Source organism: Notamacropus eugenii, chromosome 6, assembly GCF_028372415.1.
Source record: "Notamacropus eugenii isolate mMacEug1 chromosome 6, mMacEug1.pri_v2, whole genome shotgun sequence".
Taxonomy (NCBI): Eukaryota; Metazoa; Chordata; class Mammalia; order Diprotodontia; family Macropodidae; genus Notamacropus; species Notamacropus eugenii.
Genome location: NC_092877.1, coordinates 204,769,325 through 204,790,870, shown reverse-complemented (window position 1 = coordinate 204,790,870; position 21,546 = coordinate 204,769,325). Strand labels below are relative to the sequence as shown.

The window sequence follows — 21,546 nt, the reverse complement described above, 5'->3', positions numbered from 1 at the left end:
TATTCTTGCTGCATCCATGACCTCTATCACTGTAAGGTCACAAAAGCTGCAAATCTTTCTTTTTCCTAAAGTTTAAAATGAATACACTTTTAAAATTCCATTTCTGAGGAAGAATAGACCGATATCAGAGCACATGATTTAGTGCTGGAACGTGCCTTAGAGATAATCTGTACCAGCACCTTCATTTTTTTCCAGCTGAGGAAACTGAAGCCCAAATGAAGTTAAGTGATTTGCCCAAGGTGACATAAACATCACTGGATTTTAGGCTAGAAGGGACACAGTGAAGGTGGCAGGCAGGGGTTGGGTTTGGTGGGGTTGGGGGTCAGTGCAAAGAGTGCTAAATTAGAAATCAGAGAACATGAGTTCAAATATCCCCACCTGATTACATCCTGTATCACCTTGCCAGTTCCCTCAACTGTGAATTGAGTATGGACTCAATGACCTTTAAAGTCCCAGCTCTAAATCCCTTTTATTTTATAGATGAAGAAAGCTCATTTAAACTCTCTGGGTCTCAGTTTCCTAAACTGTTAAATGAGTGAGTTGGTCTCCATGGCCTTTTAAGTTCTTTCCTGGGAGATGCTGGCAGTATGGCAGCTGTGGCTTGCTCTGGAGGTCTGAGCATCCCCGGCCAGAGGCAGAGGAAGCTCTTGCGTCCCCGTGCCTGCTGGCCAGGTAGGGTGCCCATACCAAGCCTGGTGTGGGGCAGCCTCATAAAGACTGAAATGACAATCCCTGAGCTCTAGGAATTTGCCCTCTCTACTGGGGAGAATCCAGAACCTTGATCAGGCAACTGAAACCTACTCTACACTGGACATGGGAATATGCCGCTGAATGTGAAATGGTCTTTCCCCTCGGTGCCTCCTCTGTCTTGGGCTCCAGCCAGTAGTGTGGTTATTGTGGGTACCTACAGCTGCTTCTGGACCAAGCACATTAACCGCTTTAATGTGTACAAGTAGGTACTCTATCAACTGATCGAGAATTGAGATCCTGGCACACCGCTAATCACTGTCTCCAATCACCAGTCCTGAATGGATGACCTACACCTCTGGGGGATTCTGAAACTCTACCACATCTGGAACCTGAGGCTGAGGAGGTGGACCCCAGCAGCTGCAGTATCTGTTTCACCAAGGAGCTGCATTTCCATTTCTTCAGCTTGGGAAAATGTGTCCCTGTATGCCAAGGGGAGGGCGTCTACCAGAAAGGGATTGACTTTATCCTGGAGAAACTCAACCATGAGCATTGGGTCCATATTTTCCCTAAAGGAAAAGTGAACATGAGTCAGGAATTTCTTTGTTTCAAGTGGGGAACAGGGTGCCTGATTGCTGAGTGTCACCTTAACCCCATCATCCTTCCACTCTGGCACACTGGAATGAGTGATGTGCTTCCAAACGCTCCACCCTATTTTCCCAGATTTGGACAGAAAATCACAGTGCTTATTGGGAAGCTATTCAGCGTCCTGCCTGTTCTTGAGCATCTATGAGATGAGAATAAGTCAGCAGTGGAGAAGCGCAAAGCCCTGACAGACTTTATCCAGGATGAGTTTCAGAGCCTGAAGGCACAGGCAGAATTACTCTACAATCCTTGAGGTAGCCTGAAAGCTCCCAAGGCCCTGACCTGATTACTGGAGAGGATTCTGTCCTGCCAAAGGCTCTCCCACACTACTCCATCCTGCCACACTCTTCCAGGAAAGTTCCATTCTCCTGCCTCAAGAGCTGAAAGTGTCCCCTACCTCCCCCCAGTCCCACTCTCCTGATGGCAGCTCAAGATATCTAATCTAGCACCTTGGGTAAAGAGGTGAACTATGCATGGGGAGCCAGGAATGAACTGCTTCCCTTCCAGACACCACTGTCTCACCCTGGACAAATGCATGGGGGAATGTATATTGGGGATGAGAGAGGACAGTCAACCAGTAAGTGTCAGTAAGGGCTTTGGTTTCATACTTTTTAGACCCTAGGTTTCACCTTGGATCATCCTTTTCTGGGCTCCCCAGTGTGAACCCTTCAGTTTTTCTAGAGAGAGCAGCAGTTCCTATTACCATGTGCCAAAACTTTCTGTGGTCGCTGGTGCAAATCAATGAAATGGTGACCTGGAAGGAGTGGGATGGTTATGAAGTTCACCGTCGGGGAGGAGGAGGTGTGTGTGCAGGGAGCAGTGTCCCAGACAGGGTGTCCCTGGGCTAAGAAATGTCTGCTTTGCTTTTGCTCTATTGGACAACATTTAGCTGCCCATGGGGATGCATTATAGTTGCCTCCTTACTCCAATGAGAAGCCCACTCAAAGTTTCTGTTTTAACTGGAACATGTGTTTATGGGACAGTTAAAGCCTAGGAACCTTCTTTGGAGTTCCCACAGCCTGGATGAGATGAGACTAGGAAAATCATAACCTTTCCATTTTTTAATCTGAGAGTCTATTATGCATTCTGCTCTGCTAGCTAATAGTGGAGACTGGGGAGTGCTGGGATACTTAGTCAGGTCACAGCACCTAAGACAGACTTAGATGTTAGATTTGTGAGGACCCTTAATGGTCATAAGGCTGGTCTACTGGGATTGTGATCTGGGTTGATGACCTTTGCCCATACATAAAATCATGGAATGATCTTGAAATCTTGAGGTATATATTTTCACATATAAGGGAGAAACAGGCTGACTCTAGAAGCTCCCAAAAAACTTTTACTCTTCCCTCTTTCCCCTACAACATAGGTTTGGTTGAGGCAAGGTATGAGAAGCACAAGGAGACAGTCTCCTCTAAGGAGAGCCAGAACGAGACCTGCACATAGTAGGCCCTGGGAGCAGAGTGATGCTCCTTTTCATCCCAAGGGGCTCTTGTCTGGTCCAAAGGAGGGAACATTACTCCTCTCCCTGTCCACCACGAGGTTGTGGTGGCCTTTCTCTCCCCACCATCTTTTACACCTGTATGGTTTTTAATAGATTTTTAACCACAAAGTCTGTGTCTGTGCCATGGTTCCACCTAAAAAAAAAAAGTTCCTTCCTGCTGTAAGATCCCCATAAAAGCCTATGATCTTCCACCTTGATGCCCATTCTCCTGATTGGCAAGTCCCAAGTCTAGCCAACTATTTCCTGAGAAGCCCAGGCCATGATGACTTCAATTCCCACTTCACTCTTCAGACTTCTCCAGCTCCTGGCCTGCAGCCCTTGACCTCTTGAGGGTACGCCTCCCCACACTCCTTTTCCGACCCCTTTTGTCCTCCCACATTAAAATGAAATTTCTTTGAGAGTAAGGAATGCAGTGTTTTGTTTATTTATATTCCCAGGGCTTAGCAAATTATCTGGCATATACTAAGTAAATGCTATTTCTCTGTCTATCTGAAGATATATATTATCTATCTAAAGATATGTATCATCTATCTAAAGACATATGTGTATGTTTATGTTTGCATATACACACACATATACATATAATATATACATATCATATATGTATGTGTATATATGTGTGTGTACATACATATGTGTGTGCATGTGTATATGTGTGTGTATGTGTAGGTCATGTAGATCTGGACTCAAATTAGTAGGACAAATCTAAATCTAGCTTACTAGCTGTGTGACCTTGGGAAAGTCACTTAACTTCTGCCTCAGTTTCTTCATCTATAAAATCAGTATAATAATAGTATTTACTTCCCAGTATTATAAGACTCAGCTGAGATAATTACAGAGCATTTAACATAGTGCTAGTCACATAGTGCTATATAAATATTATTAGTATTGCTATATCATCTAACTATTCATATATCTATAGATGCATATCACTTATGGAAAGATATACAACTTCTTTGGCAACTAGGTGGCTAAATGGATACAGTGTTGGGTACAGAGTCAAGAAGAATTCATCTTCCGGAATTCAAATCCAGCCTCGAGCACTACTAGCTGTGTGTTCCTGGACAAGTAACTTAAGCCTGTTTGCCTCTGTTTCCTCATCTGTAAAATGCGCTGGAGAAGGTATTGGCAAACCTCTCCAGTATCTTAGCCAAGAATATGAAGAGTAAACACAATTGAAAAGTGACTAAAAGTATGTTGTCTGTTTGCCTACTTGTTATCTAAAGATGTATACCTTCTATCTATCTCTAGATATAGATACCATTTGAACATCTAAAGATATATTATCATATCTATTTACAGATATCTGTCCAGCTAAAGATATATATAATCTAGCAGTATTATATATATGAATATATATACATATACATATATATATATATGTGGAGAGAGAGACAGATCTATATCTATCTAACTCCAGAGGTGGGGAACCTGCAGTCCGAGACCCAGAAAAGCAAAGAAACTTGCTAAGGTCGCTTCAGTAGAAAGTGAAAGACTAGATCTTCTGCCTCCCTGCTTGTGGTCCTACACCATGAAAGACTCAGTCTTTGAAAACTTGTTTGAGTCTGAGGTTATAAGGAAGGGGGGGGGGGGGGGGGTCTCCCTGGGTCTCACCAGTTACAGCCTCCTGTTGACTCAAAAGCCCGAGGTGAAGTGCAGTAAGTAAAGAGCTGGAAAAACATGCACACACGTGTCTGGAAGCTACATGAATTCAGCAGCACCCTTGCCTGTGGGTGTCTCGGTGGTGGGTCCCTTCAGTAAATGAGGTTTTGAGTAATGATGCTTTAAAGTTGATTCGCCTTTTGAGCCCTCCGATCCCCAGAGGCCTGGATTGCTGTTACCAATAGAAGAAAGGACACCCCCGCCCAGCCAAAAAAAAGAAAAAGAAGAAAGAGCCTGGCATTTTGAACTGAGGGGTAGCCTCTTCCAGAGCGCAGGAAAGCCAGCCGCTCTGGATGCGTCGGAGGCAAAGGGGAGCCGCAGGGAGCGAACTTGCCGAGGGGCCCGGGAGAGCTTTGCCTTCCTCTCCACTGCTGGGAGAGACCTCTAGGTGGTGCGGGTGAGTTTGCCGTGGAAGAAAGCCCCTGGCTCGCACACGACTTTTCCCAACTCTCCAAGGGGACAGCAGGCAGGGAAGGAAAGAGTTCCCGGGAAATCTTTTGAAAGCCCCAAGAGCTCCAGCGCCCGGCTGAGCCCAGAGGCGGTGGGCGCGCTGTGCCCTCGGTCCCTGGGGGCTCGGAGGGACCCTGCAGGGACTGACAGCGCGGCCCCGGCTCTTGGAGGTGGCCGTTTGCTGCTGCGGACAGCCAGAACCCGGTACCCCAAGGGCAGCGGGACCTTTGCGGGAGCTCTCCTTCCAGTCGGACAGAGCTGCCTGCTGCAGGACGCTTGCTTGGACCGCCGTCAGTGCCAGGTAAGCGTGGGTCTTGGCTTTGACCGCGGCTTGCTCAAGTCCTAGCTGGGCAGAGACGGGGCTGTCTGCCGGTCAGGGGGGAGGAAAGAGCCCAAGCGCACATTTCTGAGATGCATCTCATTTTTGCGTTGTGTTTGAACAAGCCGTACCTAGCACTGTGCGTCCGCTCTCGAGGCTTTAAGACCCAAGATCCCGCCTTTGTTTTGGGGGAAACACCAGAAACCCAAAAGCCTACCTCAATTGCAGGTTTAAAGGGTAAGCCAAACTTTGCATGTGCTTAGCTGGCTTCAGGCATTCGGTTACTAAAAACAAAGGGTGTCTCCTGAGAGCCCCGCAAAGTGTACTTTCCAGGACTTAGGAAGAAGCTGGCTGGCTCCTTCTGAGGGGGACGTTGTTAGGATAGTTGGTCTGTTCTTTCAACAAACATCCCCAGCGCCTAGAGGTCTCTCCTAGGTGAGGTTTTGAAGAAAGCTAACAAGTCTTAGGATGATTATAGTTGTGGTAGAACCAGCAGCAGTGGCAGCAGAAGCAGATGCAGTAGTAGTAGTAGCAATAGTAGTAGCAGTGGTGGTAGTGGTGGTGGTGGTGGTGGTGGTGGTGGTGGTGGTGGTGGTGGTGGTGGTGGTGGTGGTGGTGGTGGTGGTAGCAGCAATAATAGCAGTGGTAGTAGCAGTAGTAGTAGTGGTGATGGTGGTAGTAGCAAGTAGCATTTATATAATGCTTTTTAAAGTTTGCAAAGCACTCTATATATGTTATCTCATTTGATAAGAAGGGAAGGCACTGGGGCCCTTAGAGAACCTAATTTTAAATCCTGGTTCTGCCCCTTATTACTACCTATATCTCCTTAAACAAATCATTATACATCTTTGGGCTTCATAAGTAAAATGATGTAAGGTCAGACTAGATAACCTCTAACGTCCCTTTCAGTTCTAAATCTGTGTTTCTGTGAAACCTAGCTTTGCACATCAGCTTTATTGCTTTACTTATCTGTGTGAACTTGGGACAGTCACTTCCTTGTATCTTGGTTTCCTCTTGTGTAAAATGACTGCGTTGGACTAAGGTACAACTAAGTTTTCTAAGGTATCTTGCAGCTCTAATTTCTAGTGGAACCTGTGTTTTTATCTATTTGATCCTAGAAGTGAGAACCAGATTTGAGCAAAGACTTGATATTTCATTTCTAGCCCAGATATTTCAATTCTAGAACCCCAAAACACAGCAGCTCATGTCCCACAATGAAGAGTCACATTTGAACTCAGAGCAACAGAAGCGTTTTCTTACTGTCAAATGTCTTAAGTATTTCTCTTTAGTGTCAGATTAAAGGACCCAGATACTAAAGACCAGGAAAACTTGAGAAGAAAATGTCAATTGGGCAGAAAAAAAGCATCAAAATAGATGACATTTCACATCAAGATATTCCCTGGCCTACAATGCATTATATTCATTTAATGACCAAAATCAAATTAGAAGCAGATACAGAAATTGAAGGAATGGTGTTGACAGACAGACAGACAGACAGACAGAGGGATTAAAAAAGAAAGAGACAAAGACAGAGAAAAACTAAGAGACGGAGAGACCAAGAGACAGAAAAACATTTTAATGTTGTAAAGACTTGATCATTCAGAGAAGAATGACACTGTCCAGATTTAAGCTAGACAGAGGAATGTACTGCTGACATGAAAAGTGTGGAGGACAGGGAAAATATAACAAAATAAAAGGAAAACTAGACTGCTCGTGGTCCTTCTTTGATAAGTGATCTAAGAATCAAACAAATCTAAAATGTGAAAAAGGTAGTGAGTTTTAGGGAGGGGGAAAAAGCCAATTCAAATGATTAAGGTCAGCAATATTTAGTTTGGGTTTCTTGCTTGTCATTGTCTAAGAATGCCAAATCATAACAACTTGAGCACTTAAGTATACAATTTACTAAGTCCAGCAGAAGGAGAAATTGTCACCGAGTGTGGAAAATCACAGCTTGTCACGATTCTCACCAGTGTTTACACTCCTTTCCAGGGATGGGGCAGTGAAAAATTTTGAAAACTTTGGCAACAATGGCTTTATTTGCCCTTTACAGACCTCTGCCCTCTGCCACTGGCTCCTATAAACTTGCATTGTAGAGAATATTCTTTGGCAACAGCATATCTGGGAAAACCCACCAGCAACCCACCCTCATATTTCTTTAGGAACACTAGTTATCTCAACATCAAAGCGAAGAGCTAGGGTAGGGAAAGGTTTCAATATATAGGCAAAAGTCAAGTACCATTATAATTTTTCCAGCAGTCAACATTTGCACTTTGAGAATCAAACTTAACTCATGTTTCAGGCCACCACAATGTTGTGTGCTCAGGCACATTTCACAAATGGCACAGCTAAGGCTCACTGATGGCCTGAGGGTAACCAATTACCCACAGGCCATCAGCGAGCCTTGTAGCAAAATATTTTACCATCCTTCTGGTCAAGGGGTTTGCTTATGAATGACAAGACCATAGATAGGTACCTTTTTGAAAGGGCAAATGGAACCTTGGTCACCTGATTCTCCCAGTCCCAGATCCAGGTAAGTGCTGTGAATAACAAAGAGTGGAATTCATGCTAAGGAAAACGCATAGGCTCATAACTTCAAAGAATCAACCAAATCTGAAATTCAAACACTGCAGACATAAACATGATTGATTTTTGGAACCCAGCCCCATTGCTTAATGGTTCATTCACCTCCCATTCTGTTCTCTTCCTGACTTCAAGGAACATATCTTGCACACTACCTCTGCCCTTGGGCCCTTTTCTCTCCCACAGAAGACACCTATCCCATTCTCTATCTTGGCAGCTATTGCATGATCTATCTGAGTGATATCATCCCCTCCAATATCATAGTTAATTTATATGTAATAATCATACCTCATTACAGTAATAGGCATAGGGGAGATCAGATCCAATTCCCTATTTTAAGTAAGAGGTTCAGTGTTTAGATATCTCATTCTCTCCAGTTGATTTCCTTCAGTCCAGTTCGCACCTCTCTCTACCGAGTTTTCTTTAAAAGAGTAGAGTGAGGGAAAACAGAACATGAAACGAGTTGTCTTGAGAAGTGGGAGGGAAGGCTTTAACCATTCCTTTGTGAATGGGTTGGACAAGATGGCAACTGAGGTCCCTTGCAATGCTCAGAGTAGATTCAAAAGAACCTTCAAGAGAAAGGCACAAGCCTCTGGAAGAATGGTAGGTGAGCCATCTTGATGAAAGGTCTGGGAAGGAAGAGGGTCAAAGCTGACAAGTAAAGTAAGGTTTTGGGACAACTTGTGGATTGTAGTACAAGCAACCTCTGTCTTTTGTTAACAAAATACAACAATAACTAAGAATTAACTTCTTTTCTTTCCCCTCATCAATGTTTCTCTCCGGGGTCTCAAAACATTGCCGAGAATTAGTCAAGCCCATCCAGGAACTCTGTGTGAAAATACATCTAACTCAGCTCTCAGGGTTGAAGTAGGGTCCGTTGCTCTTTCTGATGGCACAGCTGAAAGTGGGTACCAGACCACCAAAGTCCCCAGAGTAAACAAATACACAGATTCCAGCTGGCAGCTGTGTACCTCCTGGGCTTTTGCAGTGGCAATTGGAGGCATTTAATATTTCTCAACAATCACATGCCTGAGGATGCAAAAATCTCCTTCTTGGCTTCAGAGAGGCACAGCTGCTTCAGTATTATCAGAGCCTGAGGCTACCCGTCATCTATTCCAGTAGCTACTGCCTGCCTGCCTGCTTCCCCTCTTCTGATGCCTCCTAGTTTTATTTGGAGATTTGCATATGTAGCTAACCAGGAATGCTTTTGTTCTCCATTTCCTACAAATCAAATTACTCTGCAATAGGTAACAATGATCAAGACTACAGAGGGTGTTGCATTTGTGGAAAGATACCACAGCCATGATAGACATCCAGCATTTCGTCAACAATTCACTTTACAAGCTAATAAATCCCATCTCTCTCTCTTGCAGACCGTTGTTATTTTTCCCAGTGAGTCAGTGATGAAATCAGCCATAAGTGTAACAACAACAGTAACAAAGCTACCACTAATAATACCAACAGAAATCAAAGCCACTAGTCTAGAAATCCAAGTGGAGGTCCTAAGATTTCTTGCACGTATTTTTATATTTTGTACTACGAAAGTGATGATATGCCACCAAAAATGCATGGCTAAAAAATCATGTGCAAATGCATGGAAGATCATGAGATTATAGATTTAGAGCTAGAAAGGACCGTAGAGTTCATCAGTCCAAACTTCTCATTTTATAGATAAGGAAACTGAAGCCCAAAGAGATGAAATTACTAGACTGAACTGACACAGGCAGTTAAAGGACAGAGCTGGGATTCAAATCCTGGTCTTCTCACTCCAAATCCCATACTCTTTATACTAGAAATGTAAACCTGGTCCTCCCCCTCCCCCAAAAAGCAACAACCAATTTAACTGTAAAATAAGATGACAGTATGATGTTAATAAATTTAAAAATTAGCATCATGACATAGGATTATAGCCTGCAGAAGTCATCAAATCCAGTGCCCTCTTATTGAGAAACACAAAAAGCTTAAATACATAAGCAGAAACATCAAATGGAAAATGACAGGTGATTATTTAAATAAATATAAGACCATTCATTGCCAAATCTTCTTGTAAAACTTCCAGCAATCTCTTAGGTATTGCTCAAATGCATTAAGAGCAAGGGAGAGAAGAAAGATGCCACAGACTTTCTGCTAAAAGGCTACAGATTCAGACCCCAGCTCCACTATTTAACTACCTGTGTGACTCTGGGGCAAGCTGTTTAAGACCTCAGCATCCTCATCTGTGAAATGAACAGGTTGGACCCCTCTCAGAGGTCTTCAAGTAGAAGCTGAACGAGTATTTGTTAGGCATGTGCAAATTCTTGTGATGTTTGCTTTGAATTAAATTGCCAATGAAGTCTCTTCCAACTCTGAAATTCTGAGAGTCTTCTGTATCAAAATGATTTCTAAGGTCCTTACCAGCTTTAAATCTATGAAGCAGTGATCCTATGTTGCTAAGTCCACCTCCAGGGCCTCATGGTACAACTATGACCCTGAGTTCTCAAAATGATGCCATTGGAGCCCCAGCCCTAACAGGTCCTGGCCTTGAGCATGGGTCCAGTCTCATCTCTGTCAGCTGAAGACCAGCCTGGCCAAGTTTAGAGACATTCATTAAGAGAAAGATGGTCTCCAGGTGATGAATCCAGTTTGCCTCATGCCCAGAGGGGCGTGGAGTAGTGTTTCTGAAGATCTTATTTGTAAACCTAGAATTGAAACTTGTTAACACATTTTAATTTCATTTTCAAACTGAAAATGGCATCAGCACCTAGCCTAGTTGTTACTGTGTTTTTGTCCTTCGTTCTTGAAGAGGACCATGACATCAGGGGGATGATGACTTGACTTGAAGTTGAGGTTGATTTGAGTGAGGGAGGACTGCCTTGCCTGGTACCTGGCATGTGGTAGGTTTAATAAATGCTTGCTAAATTGAATGCTGTGTTAATAGAAGAACATGCACAAAAGAAGAAGTTAAGCATTCACAAAGAATGGATGTTGCTGGGGACAGGTAAAACATTTATATGATGTCTATTGTGCATCAGACACTGTGCTTAAACACTTTTTTTTACAAATATTATTATCTCATTTGATCTTTATGTCAACCTTGGGAGATAGATGTTCATTCTCATTTTTGAGTTGAAGAAACTGAGGCAAACAGAGGTCAACTGTTTTGTTCAGGGTCACAGAGTCAGTAAGTATTGGGGGCCAAATCTGAACTCAGGTCTTCCTGAATAGAGGCTCACTGCTTTATTCTCTTGTACCACCATCTGCACTGGGTGGAAGCTTGGCATGCTATTCATTTCCCCTTGATTAAGAGCTCAAAATGGGGAGAGGAAAAGTCAGCATTGGGGCAGAAGGATCCTCTTCCCAATTGGAGAGAACTTGCATTTTGATGAGCACAGAAGCATTCATCCAAGAGCAGGCAGCGTGTTTCCCTAAATGTTTTAAAAAAAAAAAAAAAAACCTCCTTTGCTGGGTGTGCCATCATGGAACTAATTTAGAGGTCAATTTAGCACCCAATTTGGCATGCCAACCTGTTGTTCTCAATTGCAGTAGGTATTTTATGGAGTTAGCAGAGAATCTCTCTCTACTGTGGCTTGGCTCCTCTGAGTTCCCTGCGTACCACAGAGCTGGGCACACACTCCTGTCAGACAACCTATGGAAAGAGATGGGTAGTCTCTGGAGATCATGAAAACAAATGACTGTGTCTTGTTATTGGAAAGGTGCATAAATAGACCATCAGAGGGGAATCAGAATTTGGTTTCATTGATCCAAAGTTCATGATAGTACTACTAACACTGGACAAGATAGCCAGCCAAGTTTATAGCGTTTTTAGGAGTTTGGGATATAATGCAAATATTACCTGTTTCATGTACCTCGATAGGTAAGATTCATACTTTACTGCTTCTACTGAACTTCTGTGTCCACGTATAATATTAACTTTGGTTTTTAATTCTTAAAAAAAATAGAAAGGCATGGAGCTTTTATAAAGGCACCTTGGAGGGCTCTTAAAGTGTATTTTCTTAAGATTTAGTCTTTAATATTGTTTGGTTGCACTTGTAACAGCTACTGCTAATACTTCCTGACCATAATGAAAAAAAATAAATCAGAAAGTACACATTGGGCATGCAGTTCTTTAGACATTCCATATTCTATAGAACTGAAGCATTTCTTGAAGAAGGATAGCCAGTAGAATCTGGCAATAACAACTTTTCTAAGAGTTGAAATTGTAATGAGAGCAAATCCTCTCTGCACTGTTAGACTTACAGCAATGTGGTTTTCTCCTAAAGGGATTCTTTGCGTATTTAATAAAAATCAAAGATAGTAAGTTAAATACAAAAGAACTCCATCATAACCCAACTCCTTGGTCCAAACGATCAATCAATAAGCATTTGTTAAACCTAATATATGCGAAGCACTGTGATGGTGCTCAAGATACAATAATGAGACAGTCCTTTCCCCTTCAAAAGCTTACCTGCACACGAAGAAAGCACTGAAACTATACAAAGTATAGAAATGTGAACCATGTGGAGAATCTGAGAAGGCACCAGGAGTCAAGGTGGGGGGAGAGATCAGGGAAGAATTCAAATAGAAGGTATTTGAGCTGAATCCTGAAGGAAAAAAGAGATTCTAAGGGGGTAGAGGGAGGTAGGAGTACATTCCAGGCATGGTACAGCCAACCAAAATATGGAAGAACAAAATAGAGTGTTGTGTCAGAGAACCAGCAAGAAGGTGGTTTGAGATGGACCACATAGTGTAGGAAGGGAGTGGGGAGGTGGGGTGAAAGGACCAAGAATTTATACAGCATCTACTGTATGCTGTTGAACATATGAACATAGAGTTACTATACATGTTCCAGGCAACCACACTAAGTGCTTTGCAAATATTATCTTCTTTCATCTTCACAACAACCTTTCGAGGTAGGTGCAACTATTATCTTCATTTTACAGCCGAGAAAACTGAGGCAAGCATAGGTTAAGTGACTTGTCCAGGGTCACACATTTGAACTTGGGTCTTCCTGCCTCAAGGCTCAGCACTGCTATTATATACAATAAATTTGGAGATGGAAGTTGGAGCCAGGTTTGTGAATGACTTTAAATCCTAAACAGAAAAGCTAACATTTGATCCTAGAAGAAAAAGAGAGCTATGCAGTTTACTCAGTAAGGGAGTGATAGGGCCGGACCTATGCTTCAGAAATGCTGTAAAAATGCAAATGAAGCTTGGGACTAATAACATTTTCTGAAATAGAAACAACAGTCTGATTTTTGTTGTTGTGTCATTTTCAGTCATGTCTGACTCTCCATGATCCCATCTGGGGTTTTCTTGTAAAGATACTGGCGTAGTTTGCCATTTCCTTCTCCAGTTCATTTTATAGAAGAGGAAACTAAGGCAAACAGGATTAAGTGACTTGCCCAAGTAAGTGTCTGAGGCCATATTTGAACTCAGGTCCTCCTGACTATCCACTGCACCATCTAGCTGCCCCTAAAATTTAATAGAAGAGAGACATAAAGAGGCAGCTGTGGCATCATAGAGAGAGAGCTGGCCTTGGAGTCAGGAAGGCCTGGGTTCAAGTCCTCCCTCTGACACAGACTGACTGTGTGTGGTTCTAGACAAATAAATCACTTACTTGTTGTAGGTCAGTAATGTCTGACCTACAGACCTAAAGGTCAAACTCAAATACAAACCAGAGGGCTACCTATTGACTTAGAAAACTGATTATTAGCATTATCTATGTTCTATTGCATTTTTATTTATTTTGTTCATTATTTCTCAGTTATGTTTTTGTCTGGTTTGGGCCATACTCAGGAGTTTTGCAGAAAAGGGTTTTGAGCCCTCTACTGTACAGGCAACACTGTCAGGCTATAAATTGCAGAGAGGCACTCTTCTGCGTTGGTAGAATGTTTCCTCATCTGGGAGCTCTCAATGTCATTGAAATCAGAAGTTCAGCCCCCAGCCCCCATATAGAAACTAAATTGTAATGTATTTTTTCTGCTAATCTTTTCCTGTTCTAATTAATGCTCTATCTATGGCCATTTGAAAGAGAGAAGACCTCCCCAAAACCAGTATTATATATTTTCCAATTCTTATTTTCTCCCTATGTACCTTTCACCAAGGGATCACTGAATAAGTACATCTTACATCTGGGTTTGCTAGGGAAACTGAGGCAAAGGAAAAGTTTAGTGTCTTATATGGGGCGACAATTTCCTTTCTATAAAACAAGAAAAAAATCGCAAATGACTGAATTTAGGGAATTTAGGATCTTGAATCATGTGCCATCTCTGAAAATAAGGAGCGAAACCAAACTTTCTCCTTCATTAGTGCCAGTGGGCTTTCAACTAGAAGGTTCCACATGAAAATCATTATCCAAACAGACCACACACATTTTATTCATTTGATGTGAGTGTGTATAAAGCAGCAGAGCTGGAGAAGGCTACACTGATGATTATCATAGTTTTTGCTTTTGAAGGCAAATATTTATTTTTGTAAAGATTGCAAAACCAAGAACGGTAGAATATGAAATCTTCTGTGTGTTTACATAATAAACAGTGAGGAGACACTGGCAGATTCAGCTTTCTCTCCTCCCTAAGGACTGATTAATTCCCTCCTGAAGACATCAAATAAGTAGAAACAGTGGCCTCTGGAGAGGTGGTCGGGCAAACCACTAGAGACAGCAATTTTTCCTGTCTCTGGGGTTGTCCGTGTGCTTTCCCCATTAATGTTTTTCTTGTCAAGGAAGTCAAGAGTGGGATGGTCCTGAATTTGGTGCAAAGAATTTGTTTGAAACCTCCTTTCATCTGAGGGCTTGGCACCTCTCAGCCCTCCCAAGGTGGTTCCCTCATTACTCAACAGTATTCATTGACCCATCATGACCTGTGCACTATGAGGAAATCCAGAAGGCTGAGAAAACATAGCCCCTGCCCTCCAGGAGTTTATAGTCCAGAAGAGCAGATGATCGAAAGATAGAAAGAACAAATGAAAATTACCATTGGCTATGAATAAAGTGCTGGAGAGAAATCAGAGATCAAGATCACTTTCAGGAAGGAGGAGGATGACGGAGGAGTAAATATATTGATACACAATTTAGTAAATTTTCTTACTACAGGGTTAAGTTTTACAATACGTATGAATTTTCTAGATCTGTGCACTTGCTATCATCCAGATTTCTTTAGCCTCAGCTACAGATGTGAGGAGCTAGAGTGGAGAGAGGAATTTTTCTGAGATGAGGGGAGCAGAGCAGGGAGGAAAAGAGGGGACTTCTCTGTTTAATGTCATCCACAAAGGTGACAACGGTTAGAGTAGCTATGGCAAAACCATTTCAGGAGGTTGGGAGAATCTGACTATTTCTGAGTAAATCACTTTCAACCTCAGAAATAGACCCCCACTACTGAGGCCCGTAACGAGATCCCAAATGGAGTATGGCAGAATTGGGCATGAGCAAGAGGTACTGAATATGCATGGTAAGACTGTTCTGACTGTTCACTGGATACAGGGATGAACTGGCCTGATTATATTTGCTATGCCACTTTCTTCCATTCTGTGAAACCCTCTTTTCAGCTTGAGTCTGAGGGCTTTGTGGAGGCTAACATCATCTGGAGATGAGAGCCTCTGCCTTTGAGATGATCATGGCTAAAGTCATCAATTCATAGACTGAGACTGGAAGGATCTGCAGTGGTCATCCAGTCCAATGTCCCATCTAAATTGTGATTCCTATCTACAATATCCCCAATAATACCACCCTTTTATATAGAGCAGTTTTTAAAAAATCACCTACTTTATGATGTCCCTGACATGTATATTGTATAAGTATTATTTCCCTTCTTGCAAATGAAGAAACTCATATACCTGGTTAAGTAGCAGAATTGGGAGACATAGAGACAGAGACAGAGAATGCTTCATGAATTGGCACGTCATTCTGGAAATTCTGGAGAACTTGGGCAGTCTTCCAAATATCCTGGTGCAGTGGTCCTCATAGAATGACTGCATTTGGATGCGTAATTGGGAAGGGCTATGAGTTGGTTCCTTTGCTGTCTCCCTTCTTGTGCTTTCTGGGTCTCTCTCTCTCTCTCTCTCTCTCTCTCTCTCTCTCTCTCTCTCTCTCTCTCTCTCTCTCTCTCTCCCCCTCTCTGTCTGTCTGTCTCTCTCTCTCTCTTTCATTCTCCCTTTTTCTTTCTCTCTTTCTTTCCCTCTCTCTCTCCTTCTCTCTCTCTCTCTTTCTCTCTCTCTCTTTTTCACTCACTCATTCCCTCCTTGTCTCCATGATTACAGCCTCCCTCCCTCAGCCCTAAGACAGGATGAGTGCACTTGCCCCATTGTGGAATGGTGACTACTATGGAATCAAGTACAGTCAAGTCAGAGTATCAGACAGGGTGTTGTCAGTGGTATTTCCTGGCATTGGGGCTCCTGGCTCTCAGGAAATCTTCCAGGATAACACTGGCTTTATTATCCACTTCAGGGGTAAGTGGACAATGTTGTTGAATGAGAGACCATTTGAATGACAAGCTTGGAGGTGGGCAGTGTTCAGAAATCTCTCATTTAAAATTTGGCTTTAAAGTCCTGCATGGCTAACATTCTTTAATCAACATTCTGTAGAAATACATATAGGCTATTGTCTAAGTCTGTAAAGTACAGAGAAGGTACAAGCCTGCATCCATAGATGGAGTTTCCTCACTTGGAAGTATGCCAATGGAATCCCTATCCCTGCAATATAGTATAGATTTTAAAATGTTGGTAGGGATAGGGGCTGGATCTTTGATTTCCCTGGTATAGGAAATTCTTATATAAGGAAATTCCCTCTAATCATACAGGTTTCCATCTCCTATATAAATTGTATTCTTGTAGAGCTGCCTAGAGCACTGAGTCTTGTGGCTTACTCAGGGTCTCACAGTCTCAAACAGTCTCACTGGCCTCAAACTAGTATATATCTAAACACGTACATATACATATACACATTACATATATACATATATGTCTAGATTCTAGAAGTATAATTTTGGCATCATAGGGAACCAACCATCAGTGAAGAAATTTCCTCTAACCAATGCAAATGCACACCTTAGAATCTTTGAGAGTCTTACCTGTACTGAGGATACTAAAAGGCTAAATGATTTGCCCAAGGTCAAACAGCCAGTATGTGTCAGCAGTGGACTTGAACTTCATCTTCTTGACTTCCAGGCACAAACCCTACCCACTAGGCTATATCACTACTCAGACATAGATAGAGGTATCAGTGAAGCCACAAATTCCTCCACTGATTTCCCCTAGTGCCTAATCATGGTAAGGAGGTAGCCCTGGCTTTCTGAAGGTTGTGTGAGTGTAACCCATGCTCCTAGAGGTCCTTGCAAGCAGAGAAAGTTTTAAACTAGATTGTGTCTCCACTTCTAGGACATACTTAGAAATGGAAGTTTGAGGGGCAGTTAGGTGGCACGGTGGATAGAGCACCAGCCCTGGAGTCAGGAGGATCTGAGTTCAAATTTGGTCCCTGACACTTACTAGCTGTGTGACCCTGGGCAAGTCACTTAATCCTAATTGCCTCCAGGGAAAAAAAGATTTAAAAAGAAATGAAAGTCTTGGGGATAAGTCTTGGAAACCACATTTCATAGCATCATAGATTTGAGCCAAGAGGGACTTCAGAGATAATACAGTCATATCCACCTTCATCTTGAAGATGAAGACATTAAAGCCCAGAAAATTTTTCACTTGCCAGAATTTCTCAAGAACTTCAGAAAGAATTCAAGTCCTATATTTCCTGCTGGAACATTTCCACCTGGAAGTTCTAATGTGTCTCAAATTCAAACTGTAATTCAGTTCAACAAACATGTTTATTAAGAACCTACAGTATTTAGAATGTGAGTTAGTGTAGAATAATGGATTGATGAACTTGGGTTCAAGTATTGCCTCTGACATACACTAGCCATATAGTAGTGCTCTAGGACTAGAAGCTTCAGATGATTTGCCCATCTGTCACTAAGAAAAGTTAACCCCTACCTTCAAGAATCTTACATTATATTTGTAGAATCAACTTGTACATGTTCAGAAATACAAATTTCATACATGTGTGTAGATAGATAGATAGATAGATAGATAGATAGATAGATAGATAGATAGATAGATAGATAGACAGATAGACAGATAGACAAATAGACAGACAGACATGGTGATAGGGTAGGGAACATTAGCTGCTGGGGGATCAGGATAGACTTGGTCTAAAAGGGGATGCTTGACTGAATCTTGAAGAAGATTAAGGGTTCTAAGAGGCCAGGGTGAGGAAGAAGTGTATTCTAAGAATGGGGATAGTCAGTGAAAAGGTATGGAAATTAGAGGTGTGTGAAGAATAAGAAAGCCATTTTGTAGGGAATGTGAAAAAAATAGCGTATGATAAGGCTGGAAAGGTAGTACCGTTACCCCTTCCACATCACGCCTTTTCTAATCTAAGTTTCAATGTATTATATGGTGGCATAAGAAATTAAATGAGAATTTGGGGGGAGTTCGCAGGAGCTACAGATGATAGGCAAAGACCAGCAGACAACACAGGAAAAGTTTCAAAACTCAGAAATGTATAAAATATATGTAAAATATTATATAACATCAACATATTTCATGGTTTAATATCATAATAATTCAGACCTCTGGTATGAAAGAAGGGCCAAAAAATTTTACCTGGATTTTCCAGATCAAGGAGACACAGTGCCCCTAACCCTCCACCTCCCTGTGCACTGTAGAGTAGGAGAGATAACTATACAGGGCTGAATTATGAAGAACTTTAAGTGCTAATCCTAGGAGCTTGCATACGACCTTAGAGGTCATTGAGAACACTAGTTTATTGAGCAAAGTGACATGGTCATACTTCACTCCCTATCCAGATGGTTGTTACTGTAATCATTCTTCCTCCTTCCTCCATAAGTTCAGAACTTGATGCAAAATTTTCTCTACTCCAATCCCTAACCTTCAAACGCCATGAACTTCCAATTCTTTAACTTACTCAACTTCTGTCAAGTCAGTCTGCCACAAACAGGAGTGATCAGACCTTAGGCTGTTCACCCTAGAAGGCGAACTCATGGGACACACACAGTTCAAATGAATTTGCCCCAGGGGCTTGGATTCCTAGTTAAGGCTATGATTTAAGGTATTATATTGCAATGGAAAAAATGCTTGGAGGCAAAGTGTGGATTCAAATTCCAGTTCTGACACTTACTACTTGTGTGGCCTTGGGCAAGTCACCAACTCTGGGCCTCTTCTACTAAATTAGTGGGTTTTATTGAGTAACCTCTAACTTTAAATGGATCCTCTGATCCTACCTCTCTGCCTTTGCTGATCTCATTCCCCTCCACTTAGAATGCACTCCTAGTTTCTGCCTACCCAAATCCTACCCATTCTTCAAAGGTCATGTCTAAATTCAACTCCATGAAGTCTTTTCTGATAAACCCTATCCCTATTCTGAATTCTTTTAACACTTAAGATTTGTATCATTAATTGCTGAATGGTGATTAATCCTGTATTATCTTATGCCATGACCTTGACTTACTGATAATTGGTATAGATAAATTAAGAAATATAATCATAGCTCTGTCACTTTTCTTAGCATAGGTCTACAACAGGTCTAACATGTGATGTGCTCCTCATGCCTTTTTTTTAACCTATGAATAAAGTTGGGGGAAGTCAAATTAAAGTTTGACCTGAGAACACTTGAGGCCTATTTCAGAAAAGTTCCTAATCTGCAACAGTGGAAGTAGTTTCCATAGTAGAAGTTCCCTACTCCCTGCCTCAGTTTCTCTCTGAGCAAATGAAATGGGATTAAAACTACTTCTCTGGTGAGAAAACCCCAAGGATTCTTTTTGTAGCTTTCTTGGGGGAGAAGAAGGAATAAGAGGATGATGCAAACTATATCCCAGAAATTCCCAAGTTTGAGAAAATCCAGCCGAAGAGCTTATTTTGTCATCACGCTTTGCAAAAGGAATGCCCTTTGTCAGATCATGAGACTCGATTTTTGATTTGGAAAATATGGTTGCCATAGAGACAGTCTGTTATCCTGGATTCTCTTCCCGTGGCTTAAATTGCAGAAATTTTCTGGCCTCAGTTTTGGAAGGTTATCCCACCCTGTCTGGGATCCATTTTAAGTTCTTGTCCTTTCCTCTTCCAGGGTCACTTGGCCTCAGTTTCTTTCTGTGCAAAAAGGGACTAGAATGACCTTTCTAATAAGAAAGTGCTAAAGATTATTCAATCCTATCAGCATAGCAAAATGCTAACAGAATTTCAAAATACTCATGTTGCTGTTGTGTTCAAAGAGAAAATGGTCATGAGCTACTAATTTTTTCTTCCCGAAAAAAAAAAACAACCCTGTTCCCATGGAACCTCCTAAAATATGTAGCTATTTAGTGACTGTCAGTCAGAGAAAGGCATTGGCCCAGGTGACCTGGCTCTTTGTCGAGAAGTAAGAAGGCCTTAGGACCTATAATGTAATTATATCTTTGCTGAATCCATTCAGGATATCTTCTGAATAGAGGCTGCCAAATGCAGCCATATCACATTTCCACCTTTAAACAAGTGTTCTTGTTTCAATAAAATATTCATCACCCTTGGCATAGATAGAGGGGTTTTTGCTGGGTTTGAACAAGGTCCAGGGCCAGGGAGTAGAAGTTATTCCCCATTTTAAAGGTGGTCAGGTGGCTTGTGTGAAATGAACCAGTGGCCTTGAGCCAGCTCAGAGGCAGGTGGACAGCTTCCTGATGCTGAGGACAAGCTGATGTCTTCATGAGCTGCTGGGCCGAAAGGCCAGGGCCCGGATGTGCAGGGAACACTGCCTGACTGCTAGAGTCCCCTCATTCATGTGCTCATTGTTATCCAGCATTAGGGCTCTCTCTCTCTCTCTCTCTCTCTCTCTCTCTCTCTCTCTCTCTCTCTCTCTCTCTCTCTCTCTCTCTTCTCTCTCTCTCTCTCTCTCTCTCTCTCCCCCCCGTCTCTCTGTCTCTCTCTCTCTGTCTCTTTCTTTGTCTGTCTGTCTCTGTGTCTGTCTGTCTGTCTCTGTCTCTCTTTGTCTGTCTCTCTGTCTGTCTCTCTGTGTCCGTCTGTCTATCTGTCTGTCTGTCTCTCTCTCTCTCTCTCTCTGTCTTCCCAAAAGGACAATAACTAATGAGTTAGGACTTGTTTGAAGCACCACGTGAGAAGACCTAGGCTCAAATCCAACCTCAGGTACTTGCTATCTGTTTGCTTCCAAGAAATTCAGCTAACCTTTCTGAGCCACAATTTCTTCTTCTGTCAAATGGGAATAATCATGGTACTGACTTGTGAGAATCAGATGGGATCATGTATGTAAACACATCTTAAAGTGCTACATAAATATAAGCAGTGACTACAGAGCCCTTTGCTTTGATTATTATAAAATTATATTCAAAGCAGTCAGTAGAGTCAATTGTATTGGGTGACCTTTAACTTTAAATTGAGTAGAGCAGGGAAACTGCATCTGAGATGAAAAATATTTAGACATTTGCTAGACTGGGGTTGGGGAAGCTGTGGCCTCTAGGTCATATGTAGCCCTCTACATCCTCAACTTTGGCAACAGAAATCTGTGAAGTTTGGATTCAGTCAAAGGGCTGCACTTAAGGACACAGAAGGCCATATGTGGCTTCAAGACCACAGGTTCCCCATCTCTGGCTTAGACCATGGGTGGGCCCATTGCAAAGTCAGGAGGTTTGTGATTAAATGGGGCAACAAAAGAAACTTAGACAGAAATAAAGCC

General features: G+C 42.2%; 1 protein-coding gene and 1 pseudogene across 2 annotated transcripts in view; both read left to right on the top strand.

Annotated features, from left to right (window-relative positions):
• Window positions 1-815: 815 nt before the first annotated feature.
• On the top strand, window positions 816-1,585 carry LOC140512249 (tafazzin-like; annotated as a pseudogene).
• A 3,043-nt stretch (window positions 1,586-4,628) lies between these two features.
• The window catches only part of EDAR (ectodysplasin A receptor), a 120,919-nt gene continuing 104,001 nt past the window's right edge, over window positions 4,629-21,546 (top strand). Inside the window, exon 1 of one of the 2 annotated variants that reach the window (XM_072621831.1) lies at window positions 4,629-5,246. The gene's annotated coding sequence lies outside the window, so the exon portion shown is untranslated. Of the gene's footprint in view, window positions 5,247-5,274; window positions 5,502-21,546 lie in introns of those variants that run through there. The other variant, XM_072621833.1, reaches the window with a different exon arrangement.